The following is a 6,000-nucleotide window of genomic DNA, read 5'->3' as shown; positions in this document are numbered from 1 at the left end:
CCTTCACTTAGCATAATATTTTCACGGTTCATCCATGTTGTAGCATGTATCAGAACTTCGTTCCTTTCTATGGTTGAATGAGATCCCACGGTATGGGTATTATACCACATTTTGTTTATCTATTCATTATTTGATGGACATTTGGATTGCTTTTACTTTTGGGCTATTAATCCCCATTCTTTTTTTTTTTTTTTTTTTTTTTTGTGGTACGCGGGCCTCTCACTGTTGTGGCCTCTCCGGTTGCGGAGCACAGGCTCCGGACGCGCAGGCTCAGCGGCCATGGCTCACGGGCCCAGCCGTTCCGCGGCATGTGGGATCCTCCCGGACCGGGGCACGAACCCGTGTCCCCTGCATGGGCAGGCGGACTCTCAACCACTGCGCCACCAGGGAAGCCCCCCATTCTTTTTAATGCATAGTGTTCTATTGATTGGATGTAACATAATTTATTTAAGCACTTCCTACTTGAGAATAGTTCTGGTCTTTCCCATCTGGGGCCGGTGCAAAATGCTAATGCAAAAAATGTTGCCACAACATCCTTCTGGTCTTCCATAACAGGTAGTCAAAACTTACCCCATTTCCTAAGGAAATTATTCAACTGAAGCAAAAAGTTATGTTGACAAAGATATTAATCGAAGCAATTTTTGCAGTAACACAAATGGAACTACTTAAAGAGTCCACAATAAGGAGCTCTTTCGATAAATTCTATTATTTGATGAAATAATGGACAGTCAGCAAAAATGAGAATTATGAAGGCAATGGAGCAACAAGTGAATTGCTAATGATGATCTTAAATTTAAAAGAAAATACAACAGAATGCAAAATGGTATCCCTTGCCCATGCTGGTTCTCACAATAGCAAGACATGGAGCTGGGAAGCACACCCATGCCCTCTGTCCTCAAGTGTCCTGTCTCTGCCACATCACCATGACACACAGAAGCTGGGCTTCCTCTCTAAGGAGCAGACTGGGGATCACTGCCACCCTGCACTGCTGAGGGTGCCTTGAGAGGATCACTCAGCAGTGGAGGGGCAGCAGTCACAGTGCCTTCCCTAAATTTAAGATGCCAACTCCTTATGTTGGCAGAGGGTGGGTCATAGCTGGCTGTGTAACTGTGATGAGCATCATGGATCAAGGTCATCTTGGGGCTGTGGAACCAGTCATTCGTGGAGGTAATGGGTGACCTGCTGTGATGGGTACCCTCTGAACTTCCCATGTGCTATGCTGGAGTCTCTTGCCAGCATTCAGCATCTGGGACAAAGGCTGCCTTCTTAGAGTCCTGCTTGATACTGTACTGTCCAGAGTAGTGATTGCAAATACATTCAACTGTAGCAGTTGTGAATGTATTCATGTGAATCTCTTTTTTTTAATGTATGCTTTCTATTGTCATAATCATGTATACTACAATCATTGCCATTAAAGTTACACAATGCAGCTACAGAACAGACTTATGGTTGCCAAAGGGGAGGAGAGGTGGGGGAGGGATGGATTGGGAGTTTGGGATTAGCAGATGCAAACTATTATATATAGAATGGATAAATAGCAAGGTCCTACTGTATAGCATAGGGAACTATATTCAATATGCTGTGATAAACCATAATGGAAAAGAATGTACATATATGTATAACCGAATCACTGGGCAGAAATTAACACAACACTGTAAATCAACTATATTTGAATAAAATAAATTAAAAAAAGAATATACAATGTAGCAAAACCAGTGATGAACACGCAGTCTTTAAAATATTAATGGGAAAAATTTAGCCCCAATGGAGGATGTTGGCTGTACGCTCGTAGTTGTGATTTTTTGTGATGGGTTCTATCAATACACTTAGATTATATTGATAATCTACTATGTCTTAGGTTATAAGTTATAATAAATAGCAAGAGATTACAGGTGTTATTTCTAAACATTCTAAACTTAAAATATACTAAATATATAATTTTTGTGAAATCAAAGTTTATATGAAGGAATAGAAAAGACCAATATTTTATGGTATTCTGTAAAGTGCATAGTGACTTCCAATCAGCTCCATGCTCTGCTACTAGCCTCTACTCAGCTCCATGAACTGTGAAATGACCTCCAAAATCTCCCAAATCTTTGGCAGAGGTTTAAGGTGTGTTTGTTAGGGTCACAGCTAAGCTGCTATAACAAAGAGATACTAAAATAGAGTGGCCCAAACGTGATGAAATTAATTTCTCCTAAAAACAGGTCGGCCAGTCTGGGCTGGTGAGGTGACTTTGCTATGGACAGGTAGGAGGTTCCCTGTTGCTTGGCCATCCCCTAGGGGGTCATTATTTGCTTAATCAAAGCTGGGTTGCTACTCCTGGGAAAGAGGAAGGAGCCAGCATCTAAAATAAGGAGCTTAAGTTAGAGATGACTCAGAAAATACGTCCATCACTTCTTTTTATATCCTACTAGTCCGAACTTAATCATGGCCACATCCAGCTGCAAGGCTCAGAAATGGACTCTCTACTCTGCCCAAGAAGAGGGAGAGGAGGGATTTGGGAGAAGAACTACGGATCGGCAGAAGAGATTTTTTTTTTTAATTAAAAAAATATGTAACAATAGAATTATATCACTTCACACAACTGCTGACATTTCTCTGTGGTTCCTTCCACACTTGATATGTACATATCTTTTTACAAAGTTGTAAAAATAGTGTCTATGCAATTTACGTTCTGCTAGAATAAAACGACATGATTAAAATAAATGATATACTGTTTTTCATCTGTGATATTGGCAAAGATTTTTTTAAAACACAGTAGCCAACGATGGGGAAACGATGGAGAAATAGCCACTCTCAAATATTACTAATGAGGATGTAAATTTGTGCAACTTTTCTGGAGGGCAATTTGATGATACATCACAAAGGCTTTACAAACCTAAGGGGGAAATTTCAGAGGTGTGTATACAGATTTGTATAAAAGGCTAGCCACCAAAGCCTTACTTATAGTGCTAAAAAACTGAACCAATATAAATAATCAACAGCAGGAAATTGTTTAAATGAATTATGACCCATACATCCATAAGATAGACACCACACAGCCATTAGAATCATGATTTTGGTAAGTCAGAAAGAGAAAGACAAATACCATATGATATCACTTAAATGTGGAATCTAAAATATGGCACAAATGAACCTATCTACAAGATAGAAACAGACTCACAGACGTAGAGAACAGACTTGTGGGTACCAAGAGGGAGGGGGAGTGAGGGAGGGATGTACTGGGAGTTTGGGGTTAGTAGATGCAAACTATTACATATAGAACGGATAAACAAGGTTGTACTGTATAGCACAGGGAACTATATTCAATATCCTGGGATAAACCATAATGGAAAAGAATATATATATGTGTATTACTGAGTCACTTTGCTATACAGCAGTAATTAATACAACATTGTAAATCAACTACACTTCCATAAAAAAAAATTAAAAAAAGAAACTTTGAGATACCTAAAAAAAAAAGAATCATGCTTTTGTAGAACATTAATGATATGAAAATTATGATAATATATTAACTGAGAGAAACACATTGCAAAAGAGCATATGTGATCTGTGTTGATGAAAATAATCAATAAACAATCTACAATAGGAATAGAAAAGAGTTTTATTTGAGCCAAAGTGAGCACTATAGACAGAAGACAGCCTCTCAGATTACTCTGAGGAACTGCTCTGGAGAACCATGTTTTCAGCACAGCTTTATGTCTTGTCAGAACAAGGAGCATCAAACACGTCAGGGGGACTTCCCTGGTGCTCCAGTGGTTAAGAATCCGCCTGCCAATGCAGGGGACACGGGTTCAATCCTTGGTTGGGGAACTAAGATCCCACATGCCGCAGGGCAACTAAGCCTGTGCGCTCTGGAGCCCACACGCCACAACTAGAGAGAAGCCCACATGTCACAACGAAGATCCCACGTGCCACAACCAGGACCCGAGGCAGCCAATAAATAGAACATTTTTTGGTTTTTTTACAGGTTTATTTCTGGACCCTTTATTGTGTTCCATTGATCTGTACATCTATCCCTCTGTCAATACCACATTGCCTTGATTATGGTTGCTTTGTAGTAAATTTTAAAATAGGAAACTTTGAGTGCTTCATTCAACTTTCGTTTTTTTTTTTCCCAAGACTGTTTTGGCTACTCTGGGTGCTTTGAGGTTCCACATTATTTTTAGGATCAGCTTGCTAATTTTACAGAGAAGCCAAATAAATGTTAAAACAAACAAACAAAAAAACACATCAGGGATATATTTCTTTCAAGGTTTCAAACAAAGCAGTCAGCACATGCACAGCAAGTCAGGATGGCCTTGGCGCCCAGGAAGGGAGTCTTATTATCGAAGGAGGACCGGCATTGGTGTCCCAGGAAAGAAGGCATTTAATCTTGATTTTTAACATGGACATTCTTTACTTCTGGTCAATGTGCCCTCTCCTTTAATAATTAAAGCAGATGTACAATGTACAAACAGGCTGTTTTAGTTAGCAGAAAATTCAAGTTAACTCATGTATAAGCCAGAATTAACTTCCCCATCCCTCAAACTGTGAAAATTTCTTTTATCATCTAATTCCAATTTTTTTTCACTTAAAATTATCCAGAGTTATAAAAAGGGCTTGAAGAATATTCACCAAAATGTTAACAGTGGTTCTTGTGGGTGAGTGGTGTAAGCAGTGATTTTTACTTCCTTATTTCTTCTTTTTAGTACTTTTCAAATTTTTTGCAATGAATATACGTTACGTTTATAATAAAGGGGTTATTTAAAACGCTGAATCAGACGTACAGAATCCTAACACATTAGAGCAGGATAGCTACTCGGCAATAACTCCCTCAAATTTCTAAAAACAATTTCACCTCTGACAACTTAGTCCGTGTTGAGGTGAATACAAAACAAAACGTGTATGGAGGACTCAAAATAACTTAAAACGCACACGCACACACTCCCCAAACTTCCGATACAACCAGTGCTAATGGGAAAATATACACTGGGAAAACAAACATTGACATTGGCAGAGATAGGAGATGAGAACTTCATTCACTCATTAAAAAACTATTTGTGAGCACCTGTTATATGACGTTTTTGACACACTAGATCCTGATAATCAATGATGAACAGATATGGTTCTTGCTCTTCTTGTCTTACAGTATTTAAAGTCTGCTAATGGTTGCCGAATGTCTATTATACACTATACATTTTCACAGACATCTCTCTGTCATATTACACCAATAGTATTAATCCCCACTTATCGAGTTAGGGCCTAACTGTTATGCATGGTTACATAGGCACTATTTCTAATCTCACAGCAACCCTATGAAACAGCTATCATTAAGCCCATTTTACAGATGAGAGAACTGAGAACCAGAGAGACAAAGAGAATTTCTCAAGATTGCACAGATAATTAGTGGCAGAGCTGTTTTCCAATGCATGCCTCTCTGCCCTTAAGCCTAGGGTTCTGTAGCCTACCCAGAGCTTTTAGTAGCACCACTCATCCCAAAGCCTAAATAAAAGCCCAGGACTCAATAAATTTGGACCTAACCAGACTTACTGAATTTACTGAGATGGGGCCCAGGAATCTTCTGCTCTTTTTTTTTTTTTAAATCAGTTGTCAGATTTATTTTGAAAGTGTTTGTCAGAATCTTCTGTTCTTAATAAGATCTCCATATACCCTCATACTCATTCTAAAGTTTAGGACCACTGCCTTAATCTCTTTACCTCCCTCCAAATCCATTCTGCAGAAATTATTCAAGTGAAATGGAAGGGTGGAACTTGTAAAACAAAACATAAGAAGAGGCCTTTGTGGAGACAGAAGTCTGTCTGGATCTGGTATGTGTACCTGGGAGCGAGGAGGTGGGTACCTGCAGCCTGGGGAAAAGGCTGATGGAGGCAGCAGAGAGGATAGGCTGGAGGAGAGGCCTTTAAGGTCAGCTATTGCCTCACCCAGGTGTTATCTTGGGATAAACACTGCCTGCCCCTTCCCATTAGAAACCAGCAGCACAGGTAGCCACATGGG

This window comes from Aethalodelphis obliquidens, unplaced genomic scaffold (assembly GCF_003676395.1).
Source record: "Aethalodelphis obliquidens isolate GAN/ISIS:26980383/991018 unplaced genomic scaffold, ASM367639v1 scaffold7, whole genome shotgun sequence".
Lineage (NCBI taxonomy): Eukaryota > Metazoa > Chordata > Mammalia > Artiodactyla > Delphinidae > Aethalodelphis > Aethalodelphis obliquidens.
This window is presented reverse-complemented; position numbering follows the sequence as displayed.